At 44.9% G+C, this 21,414-nt stretch overlaps 1 protein-coding gene across 3 annotated transcripts in view; it reads right to left on the bottom strand.

Moving 5' to 3' along the window:
• The window catches only part of RAD51B (RAD51 paralog B), a 504,851-nt gene that overhangs the window by 214,654 nt on the left and 268,783 nt on the right, over window positions 1-21,414 (bottom strand). The window lies entirely within an intron of this gene.

The raw sequence follows: 21,414 nt of genomic DNA, 5'->3' as shown, positions 1-21,414 counted from the left end.
TTCTACAGGAGTAAAACTAAATACATGAATGGCCAGCAGACATGCTTCAAACCCCTGTACAAAGGCACGGCAGCCACACCTAAAAGAGTTCTCTCCAGTTAAACACTGGAGCGGGGATGTGAACTTAAGTTGCTCAGACTATTGAACCTGAGCGTGTGGCCACTCTGCACATGTCTCCAAACAGGAACACACTCAAGTGACCGACCGACCCTCGGGGAGAAAGCTTGATTTGACCGAGAGGGCCTGGGAGGGTTTGGTCTCTTCGGAACGAGGTTGAAGGGATTATTGGTAAGGAGGCGAGAGCAGCGCTGCTTTCCGGAGAATCAAAACTGCAAAAACTTACTGAGTGTGAACACCTCTCACTTTCTTAATAGTAGTGATCGCAACTTCATTTGTGTGGTTTCACAATCCTTACAAAAACCCTCTGAGGTAGGTATCAACATTGCCCCCGTGTCACAGAAGGCTTAAGTAACTAATCTAAGGTAAGCAGTTGGTGGGTGGCCAAGCAGGGAATGAAATTTGGGGAGTCTTTAGGGCCCCGAGGGGAGAGGAGCGGTGTGGTCCTGGGGCTCCGGAACCTGGTGCTGGAAGTTGGAAAAGTTCTCCCTATGTCCGAGCCATGCTGAGGTCCTTATCAGAGGGCATGGAAAGAACGAGAAAAGTGGGACGTGTGTCCCTGCCTCTTGTTACTCTGCCTCTGATGACAGACTTGAGACAAGGAGGCATTATTGAACCATGAAGGTATCTACAGGCCTGGAAAAATCCCAAAGCCTCTTTCACTACCTGTAACACCTTCTCATTGCATTAAAAACCCTTGAAGGCTCACGCCACCAAAATTCCATTCTGTCTAACCAGCACCTAGCAGAGTACCTACCATACTAATAAGACACAATAAACACTTCTGGAAGGAGGAAAAGGGAAGTGGTTAAGAAAAACTAGAAAGGATTCTCAAATACGGTATCATAGCGTGATTATCAGAGCCTGGCTCTTTAAAAGCACACTGGCCTGGGAGTTACGAGGTTTGGGTTCTACCCAGCTCTGAAACTGGTTGTATAAAACTGGTAAGTCCCTTTTTCAACCCGGCCCTCGGTCGGCTCATAGGTGACATGAGCTGGATAAGATGAGCTGCAAGTGAGATAACATGTGCAGGCGTCTTGCTCAATGGCTGGCCTAGAGGAGGCTTTTCAAAAACCTGTGTGTCCTGAGTGTGCTACTTCCCATCTTACAAACCCTGCTCCCATTTGGCTTGTCTCCCTCATTTTACAGATGAGGAAACTACAGCACGAAGTTATAGGACACGCCCAAGACCACCCAGGTCATCACAGTGCTCCTCAGACAGCGCCCACTGCCCCTCGGCTCCCAGCACCGTGCTGCTCCCTCACCGGTTAGGTGCCCTCGGTTCCCTCCTGCTGTCCGTGGAGAAGCTTTTAAAAATAGTCACACCACGTGACTGTCTGGAGCAACACTCATCACGGAAACACCTAAAGAGAATGGGGTGCCATATTTTTGCTGTGTATAATGTGCACCCACATTTTTGGCCCAAACTTTCAGGGGAAAAATCTTTCGTTTTAATTTTTAATTCAATTACTTATTTATCTGTAGATACTTGTTTTTTATATTATAAAGGAATTTTAGCATTTATTTTTGAACATATGGATATCATTATTGCTTTCTAGTGTTACACTTTTAACAAATAAGCATAAATAAAAGAATTAAAAACATTTATATAGATATAGAATTAGTACTACCGATGTACAGTGCACAACCTTATTTTTCCCCTCAAAAATCTGGGCAAAAAAAAATACACATTATACATGGCAAAATACGGTATATAGTTTTTAATCTCCAGAGATGGAAATTCTACCATGTTTCTCAGTAGTCGGCCCCAGTTCGGATTATCAGGAGACGTTCCCGCGTGTCCATCCCAAATCCTGCACCCTGCAGTTTCAGTTTCTGATGTCATCCTCAGGTGAGACAGAACACACGGGCCATGAGGCTCTGCTACGTGTGTTTACCTACACGGACACTGCTACTAAATTGCCCTTTCTCCTCCTTTCTTTTCAGGCTGCCTAGTCCCAGTTTCTTTCAATTCCCTCACGGTTCTTTCCCAACCCTTTAGTCGCCCTTGTGGCTGAACTCGCAGCCACCTCTAGACTCAACCCCTCCCCATTACTTCCTGATCACGGAGCTGGGCACAATCTCCAACTACGATCTGAATGTGGACTAGGAAGCAGATTGTGTCGTGGCTCCTACTGGAGGGTTCCCTAGGTTAGCATTCCAAGACCATGCTTTGGTTTGTAAGACTGTAGGCAACCTTAATTTAGGCTGAAAGTAGATTATTTGCACCTTCTCCATAGTAAACTTAAATTTAAGCCGGCTATCTCCCAAGTCTCAGCATGTTTCTGATTGTTTCCCTGCCACACAGCCAGGGAGACCAGCTTTAACAAGACCCCAGGTAAGACATAAGAAAGTAAAATAGCTGAACGAGATTCCTAAAATGTGTATCAATATAAATATAAGTGGATTTAGGTTTTGTGCACCAACATTCCTACATTAGTGTAGATAATTCAGCGGTAACTAAGAAGTAGTGAGCTCAGAGGCACAATTTACTTCACATGTATCATTCCTACAGTGTTTTATATTTCTTTGCACAATTTTTCTAAATTTACAATATTTTAGGAAAAAATTTTCTAAATTGCACAACAGTGTGTCTAAATTTTTTCTCTAACAGACATACATTTCCCCTATATTTTCTATATACGCTGTTGAGGCTTGAAAAGAAAACTCTTTAAGATGTCTTTTGTCATTTACATAAAAAATTAATGTCATGGTGGTATGAAATTAGCAATCTCCTGAGACATTTATTAACATCAACTCGAATATTTATCAGATACCGACTAAGCACACGCAAGGTACTTACAAAGCAGGCCAGAATGTGGACAAAGCATTAAGGCGAACCTGAAAGGCTTCCCAGAGATGACACTGAAGCTGAACACTGAGGAACGGACAGGGTTTGGGGTGACACTCAGGCTGAAGACACACACGCGAAGCAGAACTAACAGGAGCAAAGGCAGGTGGAACAGCATCCCTCACACGGCTGATGAGCCACTGGCCAAGGAAGTGATTGGGCCAGAACAAAACTGGATTTTAGAGAGATGTAATTTTTTAAGTATATTTTATTGACTATACTATTATAGTTGTCCCAATTTTCCCCCTTTGCCCCCCTCTGCCTGGTACCCCCATTCCCTCCAGCATCCCCCCACCCTTAGTTCATGAGCATGGATTATGCGTGTAAGTTCTTTGGCTTTTCCATTGCCTATACTGTTCTTAACCTCTGCCTGTCTATTCTGTACCTACCTACCCAATTATGCTTCTAAATCCCTATACCCTTTCCCCGCTCTCTCCCTTACCCCTCCCAGCTGCTAACCCTCCATGTGATCTCCATACGTATGATTCTATTCCTATTCTAGCTATTTGCTTAGTTTGTTTTTGTTTCTGTTTTTTAGATTCAGTTGTTGATAGTTGTGAATTTCTTGTCATTTTAATGTTCATAGTTTTGATTTTCTTTTTCCTAAATAAGTCCCTTTAATATTTCATATAATAAAGGCTCGGTGATGATGAATTCCTTTAACTTGACCTTATCTTGGAAGTACTTTATCTGCCCTCCCATTCTAAATGATAGCTTTGCTGGATAGAGTAATCTAGGTTGTAGGTCCTTGCTTTTCATCACTTTGAATACTTCTTGCCAGTCCTTTCTTGCCTGCAAAGTTTCTTTTGAGAAATCAGCTGATAGTCTTACAGGAACTCCTTTGTAACTCTTTGCCTTTCTCTTGTTGCTTTTAAGATTCTCTCTTTAGCCTTAAGCTTTGACATTTTAATTATGATGTGTTTTGATGTGGACCTCTTTGGGTCTAACATGCTTGGGACTCTCTGTGCTTCCTGCACTTGTATATCTATTTCCTTTGCAAAATTAGGGAAGTTTTCTTTCATTATTTTTTCCAATAAGTTTTTAATTTCTTGCTCTTCCTCTTCTCCTTCTGGCATCCCCATGATTTGGATGTTGGCCCTTTTGGAGTTGTTCCCGAGTTTTCTTAAACTCTCCTCATTTTTTTTAGTTTTTGTTTCTTCAAATGTTTGTGGTTGAATGTTTACTTCTTCCTTATGTTCCAAATCATTGATTTGAATCCCAGCTTCCTTCCCTTCATTGTTGGTTTCCTGTGGATTTTTCCTTAGCAAACCCTTCATTCCTCCCCCTATGCTTTTGCCGTATTCAATGAGATCTTTGAGCATTCTGACCACTAGTGTTTTGAACTCCACATCTGATAGGCTGGCTATCTCCACATTACTTAGTTCTTTTTCTGGGGTTCTGTTCTGTTCCTTCATGTAGGCTATATTTCTTTGTCTCCTGATTTTGGCAGCCTCCCTGTGTCTGTGTAATAGGTAGAGCTGCTTTGACACCCTGCCCTAGCGCACCTGTTAAGTCGTATGGGGTGGAGCCCTGGGTGTTCACCAGGGCGGGGCAACTGTGGCTCCATGGGGAGTGGCCAGAAAGGGGACAATGATGCTGTTGGCTGACTTCTGGGGGCCTGCCTGGCCCTTGCCCCATTTCCAGTCACTTAACCCACTTCCCATATGCAACTGGCATTCCTCCAGCTGCTGTCCTGGTTGTGGTTCCCAGGGTGGGTGGGTTTGCATATATACTGGCAGTTTCTTCTGTTGCCCCAACCCCCATGGGGTTTATAGCCAGAAGTTATGAGGCTTGCAACACCCCCCCCAACGGCCGGAGCCCTGGGCCATGTGGTCCAGCCTGCAGAGGGGATCTCGCTTGCTCACAAGGTGTCTCCCTGATTTTTATCCACCATCCATGAATGTGGGGCTGCCTGTTCCACTCGCCCCCCCCCCACCCCCGCAGCCTCACTGAGTCCTCTCTGCCCTGACTCCCTGTCTCCACCCCTCTACCCGTCTGGATGAATACAGCTTCTTTAAATCCTTGGTTGTTGGACTTCCATACAGTTCTGGGTGTTGTTATGGGTAATTTTCTGGCAGTTCTGGTTTTTTAAAAAATTTTTAAGTTAGTTTGTGTTCCTTCTTAGGGTTGTATAGTGAGGCAAGGCGTGTCTACCTATGCCTCCATCTTGACCAGAAGCCTCCAGAGAGATGCTATTTTTATAATAATTTTTCCAGCTAAAAGCTGTTCTTGGGAAGTCATCCAAGCACTGTTAACAATCATGCCATTTCAGTGTAATGTCGGGACAAGAAAACAACTAATTAACACAACAGCCTTCGTGCAGGGTGGAGACTGCATGAGAAGAGGCAGCTTAAAAGGCCAGGCAGTCCGGGGAAACAAAGTCATTTGCTTTTTATGGTTTCAATAATTTTGGTTTCACAATTTGTCTTCATTCCGTACTGGGGTTGTTTGGCCCCACTTGGCAAAGGCGGGACTTCTTTGTCTGTGCGTGTGTGTTTCTCGGCGAGAAGAACAACAAAAAGAAAAAATGTGGCTGTGGCTGATTTGTAATTTTTCACTGTGGCTTTGAATCATGGATGATATCAGCACCGCTACAGAAATTGGATTTGTCAGTTGAGCCTCCCTCCCTGCCGGCTAAGCAGCAGAGCATGAAACATAAACCATAAAGAAACAATGGCAGGACGGGGGGTTATTTACTGTTGTTTTCCAAATACATCTTAGTGACAGAATGGAAAATGGTCAACTGGGAATCCAAACCACACTCTCATCGTGGCTGAGACAGGGGGATTCTTAGGGTAGGATTTTCTTTTCTTTCTTTCTTCTTTTTTAAATTTTTGAAAACTTGTTAACAGAGGAAAAGGACAATGATTGAGAAATGTCTGGGAATAGTTTGGCAGAATGGAGTACGTGGCTCCACCGGCCAGAAGGAATTTTGAGTTTATCATGGCAGAACTCTCAATCCACATTCCCTCTGTCACTGTACGTGCCTATAGGCTTGTGCTACGCAAGAATCTCACCCATAAAATGAGGGAGTCAAAGGGAATCGGTGCACTTGCAGAACTTGTGTGAATACATGTATGTGCTCAAAGGCATACACATGTGTTTGTGGGTGTCTGTCCTTTCAATAAAAAATGAAAAGCTATAGAAAAAAAGTGCCTATTCATTAGACATTTATGAAAAACATGTACATCCCGGAGCGGGCCTGGGGCTAGGCGGGGATAATAACAAGTAACGAGAAAGAGACCCTGTCTTGGAGGGGATCCTAAACCAGAAGGAGAAAGAGGAATGTAAACATGTTCGACTGGATGTGGGTGGTAAGGGAGAGGGTGAGTTCCTACGGCCCAAAATTGTGACTTAGGAAACTATGTACATAATGATTTTCCCACTAACCGAGGCAGGAAAAACGTGAGAGACGGTCATTTGGGAAGAGACACTAGCAGCTGGGACTTGGGCATTCGTTCTGAGTGGCAGGCAGCTGTACAACGTCTAGGAGGAGATTTCTAGCGGACAATCGGACGCACGGTCCTGGGGCGGAGGAGGGAAGTCTGGGCGAGGGGCAGAGGCCACAACTGGCCGGGGTGTGGGTGGGCTCCACGGAGATGAGGAGAGATGGCCCAGGTGGACTAGGCAGTGAGAAGAGAATGCGGGGGGATCGAGACGGCTGTGCTGGGCAGCAGCAACCCAGTAAACCCCTTGGGGGTAACTGTTCTGTGAAGCCGTTTCATGAGGCACGTCCAGGCTCAGAGAGGCGAAGCAACCGGAGCTCCAGGGAATGGGGATCACTACTCAGGAGTATCTCAGAAAGACAACGTTTCCTTCTTGATATCAGTGGTACTCTCTTACGCTTGCCCCCAAAACTTACTAAAGTGACTTGTGAAGATATCATTTTAAGCTTTCTATACCTCCTCAGTCCATTTTTTTCTAAGTTTTGTTTTGTTTTCAAATTTAGGATTATCTATTGTCCATTTTGCCTCTGCCATTGGAACACTAGGCTCCTTGAGATCAGAGGCCACTGTACCATTTAGTTCTTTTTACAATTCTCAAGACCCTCTATGAGAATAATAACTATTAAGCACTGAGCACATAACATGGGCCAGGAGTTATTTGTAAGTGCTTTATAGAAGTTATTTCATTTACACGCCACAACAACCCTGCAAGGTGGGCATCACCGCTCCATTTCAGAGATGCGACCAGCAGGGCACAAACACTGGCGAAAGGCAGAACCAAGACACCCAGATGTGTCCCACGTTCACAGGGGTAAACCCGTGCTCTTAAAAATGTCCTCATGCTCTATCTACTCATCATACAAAGGTAGCAAATGATCACCGTCAGTGACAAGGGGGACACTTTGTAATAGCCGAGGACCTACTGTGGAACCCCATCGTCCAGCCCTGCCTCCCCCTGGGGCGGCCTTGGGAGACCAGCTGGCACGCTTTGAGAAGTGTTCCTCTCTAAGACCACCGAGTGAACCCCACACTTTCAAGAATGAGAACCTGATGGATGAAAGGGGGTTCTTGTATCTGTTACCATCACATAATGAACACGTCTATTTCAAAAAAGAGAACAAGTAACGTTCTGTGCAGTGTGCAGGGTAGTTTGGGGTCTTCCCTTCAGTTTTTAAATGAACCACATTGGGTAGTAAAATTAAAGACTCCAAGGCATCTTATTAAATTGAAGAATAAAGAATTGAAAAGCTAAATAAGAGTCAAACCTCAAATTGGACAGAGTATTCCTGGGAGGGGAACACAATATTATTTGGCATTAATGTAACCCTGAGTTTAACAAGCAAGAGTAAGCAAAATGTGATGTGTTCATACAATGGAATATTACTCAGCTGTAAAAAGGAATAAAGTTCAGCCATAAAAAGAAATAATTCCATTTATATGAAATGTCCAGAATTTCCAAATCCATAGACACAGAAAACAGATGAATGGTTTCTGAGGGGAGAGGGAACAGGCAGTGTCTGCCAATGGGCTCTGGGGTGTCTTTTTCGGGGTGGTAAAAATGTTCTAGAATTAGATAATGGTGGTGGTTGGACAATCCAGTGAATATACTAAAAAAATTAAAACCCCACTGAAGTATGACTTAAAATGGGTGAATTTTATGGTGTGTGAATTTTGGCTCAATGAAAAATCGTAAGTTAAAAATCAAGCAAGACAATGAGAGTCACAGAAGGATGCTTAGAAACCAGAAACTAACCTTCTCACCAAAGAAGCAGCCAGGCCCTGTGGACGATGGCATCGGGGTCTGGGACCCAGAGGGTCTGCGGGGCGGCCGTGAAGCTGGTGGGACCGGGGAAAGAGGACTTATATGGAATACAACAGAGATGGGAAAGCATCTGTCTAAAAGTCCAAAGTCAAAGGGGTGATGGAATAACAGTTTCTTCACGTATATGAGGATTCTCCAGCTGAGAATAGTAACCAATTGCTTTCCTTCTCCTCTGAAGCTAGAGCAGAAAGAAGAGGCTCAAAAGATAATACAATGGATCAGGGACAGGCCCTGGGAGGGCGCACTTAGAGCGACAGTTTAACACAAAGCAATGCTACTCAGGGAGGCCGTGGGCCCTCCACCACCTCTGAAGACCCCTTCAGAAAGTCAGGGGCTTCAGGGTTTTTGAGACTGCTTTCAAAGCCACATTTGGGACTCTGTCACTGTGGAACTCTACAGGGGGGGCCCTTTCTATTTGAAGGTAACTCAGTGGAGTAAAGGGGAAGACATAATGAAGCCCAACCAGGTTTATGTTAAAGCAAATTTCTTCAAAGTGATTACAATTTCCTACTGTTTTCCTCCATAAAGTATCCCCTTGGAAGAAGAAAAAAAAAAAACACATTAAGTTCTGTTTCAAAGGAACTTAGAAGCTCTGACATCCGAGGTTCAGGAGCTCTGTCGACCACACTCACATGCTAGGAGTTTCACCTACTTAGACATTCCCTTTCTCCTTATTAATCTTTGTAGAATTTTGCAGCTTTCCCCCAATTCTGGACGTGTCTCTGCTGTCAGCCTCACATCCACTGGTCTGTCACCCTGTAGGAATTTTCCCACTGCCCCGCCGCCAGACTCCATGCTTAACCGCAGCACGCCCGCTCCCAGCCCACTCCGAAGACAACCTCTGCTTCTGACCGCACACTCTCCCACGTCCTGCAGCGCCGGGCTGGAATCCTGGGCCTTGCCAGTTCATATACACGCCACCGCCAGCTCATCATCTCTTCATACTGGGAGTTCCGCACATTCCAGCTTTTGAGTTATGCTGTGAACTGCGTTTGCTGCCTGCTTTTTCAACATCGAATTTTCTGGTATCGTCAGGGCAGCTTTTCACAGTTCTTAACTATGTGTTTTTCATCTCTGTACTGATGTCATAATTATACCATTGAAATTGATTAAACAGATGTAAAGGCAATGCTAATGCCACATCATTAGCACTGACGTTCAGGTAACAGCAAAATTAGGTTGTCGGGGACACACTGCACGCTTTCCAATAAGCACATTTTTCTCCAGCGCCCATCCTCAGAGAATCACAAATATTACTGGCAGCACATAAACTGTTAGAAAATGTCCTACCAACTGCCAGTGATACTTAACAAAAAGTAGACATCTCACCTTACTAAAGCCAGAATCAAAGCTAGAGCAGAAGTAAATCAGGCAACATTACAATGTTTTTCCTAACCCTTAGTACTAACTTGGAAGTGAGATGGGGGTGGGGAGACAACAGCAAATAATCCTCACAAGTCAGAACAGAACAGGTCTTAACATTGTTTTTGGCTCCATTGCCTCTGGGTCAGCTCCTGAAACAGAAGTCAAGCTGTGACTTATAGGCTTATATTAATTTTCCTTATGCTGCTTAATTTTAGTAGCATAGTTTCCACATACTCTAATTTCTTGTTTTCGGTGTTGTATGACATGTCTTGTAAATCGTGTGAAGTTGGTTTAACTGCACAACATTAAAGTTATATCCCCATTAGGTCTATAATCCAGAGAGCTGCTACTTACAGATAAGGAGTAGTTCTGACCTCTGGGAACCACCGAGAATTATGGAGAAACCCAACAAGGCTCTCCTACGTGTTTGTGACGAACCTTAAACAAGAAGCCTTTGCTGATTTGTGCAAAGTCGTCCTTTCAAAATTGGGTAGAAAAGCACTTCACACTCCAGACCCTGAGTTCTCCATGACTTCCCGTGTTTTAGAAAAATATTCTCCCACATGAGTGCCCAATTCTCTGCACCCCGTTTTTTTTCGGATCCCATTCCTTCACAAAGACTGTGAAAATGAGGTGTATGCAAATTTAATTTGGCCCCCCACCCACACAGTCCCACCAAGTAAAATATCTTCTGAGTGCCCCTCTAGCGCCGGGATTATGCTCATCTGTTTTCAGTATTCAGCACGCCGGGACACCGTGGCCACCCGTTGATAGGGCCATCCTCGCACTCCGAGTGGGTCAGGGTCCCAGGCAGGCCGGGCGAGGCTGAGCCCACCACTCCCCGTGTCCTGCCCCACCCCATCAGACAACACTGACCATGTGACTAAAAGTGCAGGTATGTTCTTGGTCAAGGGACTGTCTGCAAAGGATCCCTCTTTGTGAAAGAGACACAAAGAGGCATCTATATTAATCAACTACAAAAGATTTGCCTTTACGCTGCACGACATTGCACGGGGTTAAGCAATCTGAGGTCTCTGTATTAGTGACAACGTGGGACTCAAAGCTGGAGGGGTTTTAGGAAGAAGAAAAGCATATGCGTGTGGAAGTAGCAAGGAAGAAAAGGCTAGTGGTGGGACACTGAGGAAAACAAAACTGTCACCACTTAGGAGGGCAGTGTGCTTGGATGTTGGGAACTGCCCTGCCTGGTATCAGAAGCTGTAACCCCTTGGACCATAAGCCAGCAAGGAGACAAAAACTTATTTCCCTGGCAGGAGCGCTGCTTCTGCTGCTTCATTCATAACTGAACCCCAAAGCTTAGCCAAAGATGGGTAAGATTCCCCAACGGGGGAACAATCTAAGACAGGCACGATCACGTGGGAAGCCCCCAAGAAAGGACTTTGGGGGCTACAGCAAAAGGGGGTGATGGACCCTTGCTCCTTGGCTTTGACATAGCCTGAGTCCTCATCGTACGGGAGAAAATCTCCTTATCTCTTGGTTGCCTCAGTTCCCTTGCTCCACCTAAGCCTGAAACAATGACAGGGTGGTGCAGGGTGAAACAATGACAGGGTGGTGCTGAAAAGGCCGGGAGATCAGGCCTAAGAAAGGATGTGTAAGATCCTGTGAAACCTGCTTTGTTTAGAATGCTCTCAGTTGAATGAGAAGGGTCCAAGGAGGAAGTTAGTTTGTTCCTCAAAGTTTTATAGCTCTTTGACCCTGACTCAAAATAGGCCCTCAGACCTCCTTGTTATCTATTGTTTGATCCTTACTTCCTAGCAATGAGTAATGAGCTTTTACCTGAATTCTTATGCAAACGAAACCAATAAAAAGTCTCAAGTCTCTTGGGGTGGTGGGGGGGAACAGCGCGCTCTCCCCACCTGGGAGGGTGGCCATGGTGCCCTCCTGGAAAGAGGGTGGCCAAGGCACTCCCCACGTGAGGAGTGGCCTTGCTGTTCCTATTCCCCCACAGGACCTGGTTGTCTCTGTGTATGTTTTTTCTTGTGTTTCGACGAGCCACCCGCAGTGTTCCGTGATCACTGCTGGCCGGTGACCCACGCATCACTCGGGAGACAGACACGTTTCTGTGAAAGGGAGGAGGTGAAAGGGGTGTCCAAGAAGAGGTGGGGAACACCGTTTTGGTGATGCTGGATTCCGGACCCTAAGGGACATAGGACATGGGGAGAAGTGGAGTAAGGGATGGAAGAAAGGAAGTAATGTTTGGGAGGTAAAGGATTTCCTGCATTTTGGACCCCCACCGGTGACATCCGAACAGGGCTCTAAGCACAGTGAGACTGGAGCTGCATTACTGGAGGCAGAGACTGGCGGCTGGGCTGAGAGGAGAGCAGCCCAGCGAGGGCCGGCTGCCTTGGTCCCTGTTGGTGGAGGGAGGAAGTCCAGGGAAATGAGATCCCATCCAAGTATGTATGCCTCTCTTCATCCCTGATGATGGAAGTAATATGCACATCCATACAGCAGAGGAATACCATGTACACTTAAAATAGTTCCATGTAATTACAGATTTAATTTTGTGATAATAAAAAGGTGAAGAAACAGCTAGGATGATAGAACTTAGATGGAATTCTTTAAGAAAACTTGGACAGCCTTATTCAGGAAATCTTTTGCTGGCTTTGGGGAAACTGAAATAGGTATGTTTGATTTGATGCCCTCATAAACTTTTACAAGATACTAAAGTAGAGTTCACTTTGGGAATGTTATAGAATCTCCTTGAGATTCAGTTTCCTTATCTGTCAAATGGTTAGATGTGGGATGATACCTAATAACACCATCTTATTGGGCTGGCATGATGATTAGGTGAGGTTAGGTCTAACCACAGCACCTACCATGTGCTACACACTCAAACATTTATTTAATTACCTTTTCACTCATTCATACTTTCATTCATTCTTTATAACAAACTCATGAGTCAAGTGTTATCTCCAATTTTGAAGTGCATAAATAGATTCTTAGTGGTGCTCAGTAACTTGTTTAAGGACCTGCTTTAGGAAGAAGCTGAACTGGGATTTTGAACTCCTCTTGGACCGACACCAAAGGTGAACCTCCTGTGCTCTTGCTGCTGAACCTCATCACCTCTCCTATTTGTTTTTCTGCTACAGTTAATGTCGGAACTTCCTAAAAACTGGTTCGGAAACATCCTGCCTCTACAAATGCCAAACGTAGTAAAATAGGTGCACTGGACACAGGACCACAAGGATCTCTATCGGACAAGAACCAACTGCATTAGCTGACAGTGGTGGCGGCGGCGATGGTGGTGGTGGTGGTGGTGGTGGTGGTGGTGAAGAACAAACAAAATGTGAAGAGAACATCAGGCACTTAAAAATGCCATAAGTGCCTAAAATTCTCTTTGGTTCTGAGTGGGTTCTCTATGTTATAAATGCAAAATGTGGCCCAGCTTTCACTAGTTTCTTCTTTATGTATTGAAAAGAGGCACCTGTTAACGAAAACCAGTGAGGCAGCTGCAGCCCACGGGAGAAAATACGCAGAACAGTCCACAGACGGAGACTCTGGCCCTGCTCAGGCCGCTGGGCAGCCGGATGGCCCCGGGCAGGTCCTCCCCTCTCCTGTGGTAATAATCTACTGATTAAGAGCATGGATTTCAGAATCCAAAAGCCCCGGGCTTGATTCCGGTTTTTCCACTTACTGCTGTGTGACCTTGGGCAAGTTACTCTCTGAGCCACAGCTTCCCCACCTTGCAGTGGAGACAATAAGGCCTAATTTGCAGAACTCCTGTTACAAAGATTAAATGAATTGTTGCAGGCAGTTGGCACTGAGTGGCGTTCAGAAAACATCGGTTATCATCGTCACCACCCCCACTTTCTGAGTTTCATGTTCTAGGTTTCTGAAATGGGGCAACTGTACCCGTCTCGTCTACCCCAAACAGGATTATGTGTGATGATTATCCTGTGTAAAATAGCATTTTGTACAATGGAAAAGGTTATATAAGAATTGGATTATTATGATTATAACTCAGGAGTGAAATGAATATACTGTCTCTGCCATTTGAGGTGACAGGGATGATTAATCTTCTTGAAATTTTTGGAAAATGATAGCCAAATCCTGAAAGTCCTAGACCTCTAACTGAGGAAAACAAAATGTTCTTCAGGTTCTTAGAACTCTAAGTTCTTTTTTTGCATAATATAACTGGAATCCCTAAGAGTTCATTGAATTCATAGTATAAATGCAGAACAACAACAACAAAGTTGAAATAAAGGGAAGGATGGTTTCACAGATCACCCGCAAAACTGGGAACTTGTTCCTGCAGCACAATGCAATAAAGAGGCTTACAAATTGAGTCCAGGGGGAAGGACATCAACTCTATTTGTTACATGTGGCTATGAGGCCAGAAGTTGGCCTTTTCTATTCTGTGAAGTGCCATGGACATAAATTTGTAGACTGTCATCTCCTCTAACTCCAAACACTGGGAACAAACAGTTGGAGCAACGCCATCTCCAGAACACGACCAGCCGCAGCACTCGGAACACTGACCATCTCTCATTGCTCAGACACACTCAGCTCTTACCACGGCCTTGCTTAACTCGGAGTTGTAATTGTTCAATGCGTGTCTTAACTGATCTCGGAGAATCTTAGGGAAGCGGGTGGGCTGTAAAGGTCATCTAGACCCCAACCTTCTTAGGGTTTCGCAGATGCTGGACATTTAAGGGGCAACACAATTCCCTTGCCCTGCGGCTTCCATGTGGGGCCTCCTGCTACAGTAACATCCCAGCCTTTCTGCAGCCCTTTCCAAGGATCCCAAGGATTTTTGTGCAGACGTGAACGTTGTTCCCTTCTCTCTCACTCAGAATACAAAAGTTATTGTTCTTTTATTTCTAAGCAAGTACACAACAGTGTTGACTCACTTTGAGCTTTTCGTCCATGAACATACTTAAAACTTTTACCCACCACTTACATTTTGTTAGACTTCACACTAACCTCCGTAAAATTTTGACTCGCTGGTTCTAGCAGCGTTATAGGGGTTAAGAGCATGAGCTTTGGTGTTAGCTAACTGGTTCCTGTCCCAGCTGTGCCTCTCACTGGCTGTGGGACTCGAGTAAATAACTTAACCTCTCTGTGCCTCTCTATCTACCTGTCACATGGAATATTAATAGTATAGCCCTGAGGGTCACTGTGAGGACTGAATGAGGGCATCCATGTAATACAGTCAGCGTTCTGCCTGGCACACCGTAAGGGCCCAACAAATGTTTCCTGTGGTTATTGTTAACAAATCCATCCCGTCGACCTACACTGATCTTTTAAAAATCCTGTCTGTCTTATCGGACGTGTTAGCCATTTCTGCCAAATCTGAGTCAACCACATGTTATGATGCACATCTTCTGTGCTTTCGTTACAATTTCAAAACGAGAAAATGAGACAGAAGAGCATTCAGCAAACAGATTCCTGAGGCTTACCATGATGACCTCCTTCCTGGTGGACATCAATCAGCTCAAAACCACTTGGTCAACCAAATAGGAATCTTAATTAACCCCAACTAGAGAACAAGAATATCATGAGAAACCTCTGCCGTACTCCTCCTGAAAATAAAAATCTGCTTTGTGACATTCCCATAACCAACGAGGAACTGTGAAAGAAATGAAAGCATGTGAGAAACAGGAATGCTTTGTTCTTAGCAAGCTCCCACTGGCTCTTAATCATCATGAGGTGTCCTTTGCCTTGGTGTGGTGGCAGTGGTACAATAGCAGCCATAGGTGAAGCTCTGAGCCAAGCATTTTACATGGATTATCTAATTTAATCCTCAAAATACCATATTTTTCAGACTATAAGACCCACCCCTCCCCTCACTTGGGAAGAATAATGGTTGTTAATGCTGCTGTTGAGTTCTGTTTACATTTACATTGGTGAAAATGTTATGTTATTTATATTATTAAATGTTTTACCACATTTTTTGCTTAAGATTTTTCCCCCCTATTTTCCTCTAGAACCTAGGTGCGTCTTATCATCCAAAAACTATGGTAACTCTTTTGAGGTTGGTGTTATGACCGTTACTCTACTTTTTGCAGAGAAGGAAATAAGCTTATGTCACATTGTTCGTACATGGCTAATCTCACATTCAAACCCAGGCCAACCAGATTCTAGAGCCCAGACTTCTAACCAAGTGCTGTATTTTCTCCCTTCGATACCAAACCGTACCTTACAGCTACACGAGCTGCGAAGCCCGGGCGCAGTCCCAACCTTGCAGGCGCAGAAACCTGACACTCAGTACCCCCGAGTTGAGTAGGCCTAGACACGGTGCCTCGTCCCAACAAAATCCACACTAAACTGGCGCGGCCAGCCAAAATGCCAGGTTACAAACAGTGATGTATCCATTACCCAGACCAGGTACTCCCAGGACAGTAGCCAAAGCATCTTCTCCTTTAGACAGTTCTACCTACAGAGGCAAATTATAACCACAAGGCATGAGAATAAGAGGAGTTTGCTATAGGACTTGACTGTTCGATCAAATTTCCCACAGGGGAGGAGGACTCTTGCTAGTGGGAATGCAACTCTGAAGACTGCCCATGTTTTCATTCCTACAGGCACTTCCTAGGGGCACAGGGCATGACCAGTGTCCGACTCTGGGTGTTTCTGATGGTGACTAGCTCCCTTTCTGACACGTTTGTGCTTTATTCACATTTATGCCAGGCTGTGGCCCGGAGACACTCACTCCCTTCAGGTGACCTTGCACAGCTCTGCTCTGACCCCTTCTCCGGGAGCCGCGTGCATCATTTCCCAAGTTCCTGAGTAACCCCCACGCTCTAGACAGCTGGGAGCTCTCCTACTCTCTCTCTTATTTTTCTTCTTCTTTACCTCTGAAGACACATCCACCATACTCAGTTTGGTGAAAGTAGTACAAAAATAGAATCAAAGGTGTACTTTTCTGTTTCCTGTTAACGTTATTTTACCTTCTCCGAACATTGGTTTCGATGGGGAAATGAGGTACAGGGAGGGTAATGTGAGCAGAGAGAATAGAAAGAAAAAGGATTATTGACTTAGTCGATGTTATTTTATTATAAAATGCATGTGTTATTTTCATGGTTCAAATTCCAAATCAGTTTTAAAAAATAAGATAAAAGTGACCCAGTTCAATAACATAAATCCTCTCTACAATATACTTTCACTGGTTGTCTAGTTTACTCTTAAATACTTCCAGTAAGAGAAACCCGGTCTCTTTTTTAAAGATTTTATTTATTTATTTCTAGAGAAAGAATAAACAAAGTGAGGGAGAGAAACACTGATGTGAGAAAGAAACATCAACTGGTTGCCTCTCATTCATGTGCCCCAACCGGGGATCAAACCCACAACGCAGGCAAGTGCACTGACCAGGGGAATCGAACCAGCAATGCTTCACATTGTGGGACGACACCCAGCCAACTGAGCCACACCAGCCAGGGCTGGAAACTCAGACTCTCGGGGCAGTTCATTTCATCTTTGGATAGCTCTGTTGGAACAATCTTCATATTATTAAGTCAAAATTTGTCTCTGTGTAGCTTCTGCCATGGCCTTAGTTCCATCACCTGGGGTCCCAAAGGACACATCTCATCCTATATTCTCCTCTGACACTTAGAGGCCTCACACCAGCACAGGCGATAAACAAAGTGTAATCCTACTTGCTTGGCTTTTCTTTGGGGCTAAATATTTTCTTTCTTTCTTTCTTTCTTTCTTTCTTTCTTTTTTTTAGATTTTATTTATTTATTTTTAGAGAGAGCAGAAAGGAAGGAGAAAGAGGGAGAGAAACATCAATGTGTGGTAGCCTTTTGCACCCCCTACTGGGGACCTGGCCTACAACCGAGGCATGTGCCCTGACTGGGAATTGAACCTGCAACCCTTTGTCTTGCAGGCTGGCACTCAATCCACTGAGCCACAACAGCCAGGGCTAGGCTGAATATTTTCTAGGTTTTATGAGAAGAATGCTGGGAAAAAAACAGAAAGATATATGTTAGGCATCTTTTCTAGAGCACAATTCCTGAAATTGAGCCAGACAACCTTGGGTCCTCAGGAATCTCATGGAAGGTTCATGGCCTTGTTATAATACACTCACCTGTAGAGAGAAGCAGGTGCCCAGGCACTAAGAAGGGCTCCAGAGCACAGGACACAAAAAGGGCCCTGTGCAGGGGGAGCCGGGTCCTTGAACTAAAAATGGAAGTAGCTCTATGCAAAAGCAAATCAGAGCCACCAGGCTGGGGAGGGTGAAGGGAGGGCACACAGAAAATGCTCTGGGCTAGGCCCCCTATAGATTTTAGACATTCTACCTCTGACACGCATCATGAGCAATGCTCCCGTTCTGACCACAGCATGTCACAAGTCAGACAAACAGGCTTCTCAAAGAGAAGAGGAAGACAATGCAAAGTTGTAAGTGTGGGAATATCACTGACGCTAACCCAAAGCTTGAGAACTTGAAAGTGAAAGTGACTGGAAATGAAGTGAAACCGTTTGCTGGTAAAGAATGGAATGTGAAAATGAACATTTTAAATGAAGCACACTTCTCATTGCCCCCAGTTTATTCAGTGACTCAAATGGAGAGTTTCTGTAATGCATACAGAATCCTGTTTGGTAAAGCCACCTACCTACTGCTCTGTTTTGTCAACCTCATCATGACTATCTGGGGAATAACTCACTCCAGTCCCAGTATAATGATCACAAGCACAGACCCTTGCTTTTGCAGAGCGCTATGGAGATTACAAAGCACTTGCCCAAGAATTTTCTCATTGAATCCTCACACAGACTCTGTGAGATGGAGATTATTGTTCATTTGTTACAAGTAAGGAAACTGCTGTAAATTCAGTCCCCTTTTCCATGGTACAAAAAGCAGCTGGGGCTGCTGCACAGCCACCCAGACTTCACTGAAGGCAACCAACACGCCCAGGAAGCCTCCCCCACCTTAATTAGCCGAGGCCTAGTCATCCAAACAGGCAGGGCCAGTTTCTGCAGTGATTCACGTGTGCATGCGCAACACTGTTATCACCCCTAACATCTTTAAAATAAAACACACTCGGACACGAACGTGTTTCAGGTAGACCTACGTCTGTGCCCCTGGTATACCTGAATAAGGCAGCACACGTGCTGGTCACCTTCATTTGCTCTAGGCATGGCATAGAAAAACCATGGTTCCATTGTTACCTGGCCTCAACTCCTCTAACTGGAGAGCTATTTTAAAGCTATTCCTAGAGTGTGTTTCACTCAAATTAGGATAGCCTGATGAAATTTCAGTGCCAAATAAGGAAAAGATCATGTGCCGCATTCCTCGGAGGTATATTACAGCCTGGCAAGCCGCTTCCTGCAATACCCATTTTAAAAGATTAGCAGGAGGAAGAAAACCAAGGTTACAATAAAAGAATTACCATGGAAAGTTCCAGTATAATTCCTTTCTTTGAAGCCTAAACACAGCATTTTCGGACTTGAGGGTGGCTAAGGCATGTGCCCCCAAGGGCAGCAGCATCCCGAGGGTACAGAGCATTTTAAAATCATCTTCTCGAAAGTAGAGTTAAAGGGGGTTTTTCACATTTATCAGTGTAGTCAACCTAAATATTTTCCTTTCTCCTTGTCCTCACTTTGGATCTTTCAAATGTTGAAGAAAAATGAAGTGAATAAAACAACAAAGAGAATTTTTAGGCTCTCCTGGAAAGCCTCATCTTGTTGAAGGGAAACTTGGTGGGAGGGACGGTTTCCCCTGAGGGAGCAGCAGTGAAGCTGTGAAAACACGAGGCCCTGGGAGCCAGAGATGTTCCCCACCAAAGGCCCCAGCGGGCACGGTCAGCAGTGGTTGCGGCGCGCGCCGTCACAGCCCTGAATTTAGGGAGGAGGAAGAGAGCAGGTCTCAAATGCCCTTCCTTGTCTCACGGTGCCTCGCATGGTGTGAGCATCACGCGGGGCTCTGTACTTGCCCACTGAGGCAGGATGAAATGGAGCAGGCTTCCCTTGTCTCAGTGTCAGGCACTAATGCACTAGGGTGGAGTTGTTCTCCATTGGAAGTCAGGAGAAGAACTGCTATTCTGAATTGAATGTCCTTAAGTCTTGCAATGTGAAGGATGAGGAAATCCTCCTGGTCCATTAGAGTCCCCAGACTGAACTACCCATCATGAAAGAGCTTTCACTTTGCCCTGACTGGATGGCTCAGTTGTTTGGAGCATCATCCAGTACACGAAAAGGCTGCAGGTTCGATTCCTGGTCAGGACACATACCTAGCTTGCGGGTTTGATCCCCAGTCAGCACGCACAGGAGGCAACCAATAGATGTTTCTCAATAAACATATCCTGGGCTGAGAATTAAAAAGAAAAGAAAAAAGTTGGGTGGGGTGTGAGTCTTCACCTTAAGGCAAGTCTATCAGAAATCTCCATTCAACTCAGGACTGTCCGATAGGGTTTGCTTGTGGGGTGCTGGCCACCAAACTATTGCTAAGCACAGTACCATTCTACTGTAGCACAGCTTGTCACAACACAGATTTGACACACAATGTCTAGGGTATGGAGTACAGCCCCGAAGAGGTTTGGCTGTTGAATGCAGGTACGTAACGTATGGCACAGCCACAGGCCCAGGTGGAGGGTCAGCCAGCCTGACTTCTAGCTCTACTACTTTCCGGCTGAGGGGCTCTGGACACACTCCGCCTCTCCGAGCCTTGGCGCTTTTATCTGGAAAGTGAGTGGCTGAGCTCAAAGATCCTTCCTAACTTCTTGCACTTCTAATACTCCAAGGTTCTGTGAAGAAGAGCAACTCAAATTAAACCTCTTACTGCTTGTATGCTGCAGAGAGAACAGGTTGGTGCATCAACAGGGCACGAAGGCATGGATCCTATTAGCAAAAGCTTTCCCCTTTTTGTGGCTGAAAGGAATGAGAAGAATATTTTGGCTTTCAAGTTGGGCAGAGGTTTGGTTTGGACTTCCATCTCAAAAGCAGTGTGTCTCGGCGGTAGAAATGGTGCCAGTAGCCACAAGCTGGGTCGCTGCATTTAGCCAGGGAGGCCCCAAATGCACAACACAAATTTCTTAATTACCATTACTATAACCTTTACCACACCTTGTTTTTCTTGGGGACTCTCCTGGTCAGGTAATCTAAGTTAGAGGCAACCCAATTTATAAAAGTTGAGACTTTTCCCACTGTAGGTAAGATTACATGCTATTTTAAGAAACCTCTTGGGGGATGAGGAAATATGTTGTTTTTCTTTTAAATATTATACTGTATATCAATTCCAAATGTTAACTGAGCTTTTAAAGAAAAACACGAGTTCCCTAAAAATAGCCTGTCTACAATGCCTCTTATATTCGGGCACTTCATACCCAGAGCATAACTTGCCTAGCATGTAATTAGAAGTAGTAGTTGGTGATCATAGCTAAAAACTAAATGTAAATGTCCCCAAAACATTAATCGAATATCAATCAGTGTGAGCTGCCTTGGTACTTAGAGTTGTATACTCAAATAAGCTCCTAAATCCAGTTGTAAAAATCTTTCATCACCAAACATCAAATCCACGGTCTAGTTCCAGTCTTCCGTTTCTCTGACCCCTCCGAAGTGTTCGCCGAAAACCCTTCCAATCTCGACCGAGTCCCTGCACAGCATGGCTCTCCTCCTGCATTTCAGCTTCATTTCCCTCACCTCCTTCTCTGGGCCATTCTTATTGGTCTGCTTCCTTTACCACAACTTCTTCATGGATCTCGTAGTCCAGTGTCCATCCTCTGCACCTTTCCCTTTCAGTCTCTTTCTTTCACAGTCTCGCCTTTGGATGTGGCACATTCTGGTTGTATTTACCCCTGACTGTGAGAATAATATTCTAACCTTTAATCGCTGAACTTGCCCCCTCTCTTGAGTTTCAA

The sequence above is a fragment of the Phyllostomus discolor genome, chromosome 1 (genome assembly GCF_004126475.2).
Source record: "Phyllostomus discolor isolate MPI-MPIP mPhyDis1 chromosome 1, mPhyDis1.pri.v3, whole genome shotgun sequence".
NCBI lineage: Eukaryota > Metazoa > Chordata > Mammalia > Chiroptera > Phyllostomidae > Phyllostomus > Phyllostomus discolor.
The sequence above is the reverse complement of the archived record's forward strand: the minus strand, read 5'-3'. Positions and strand labels throughout refer to the sequence as shown.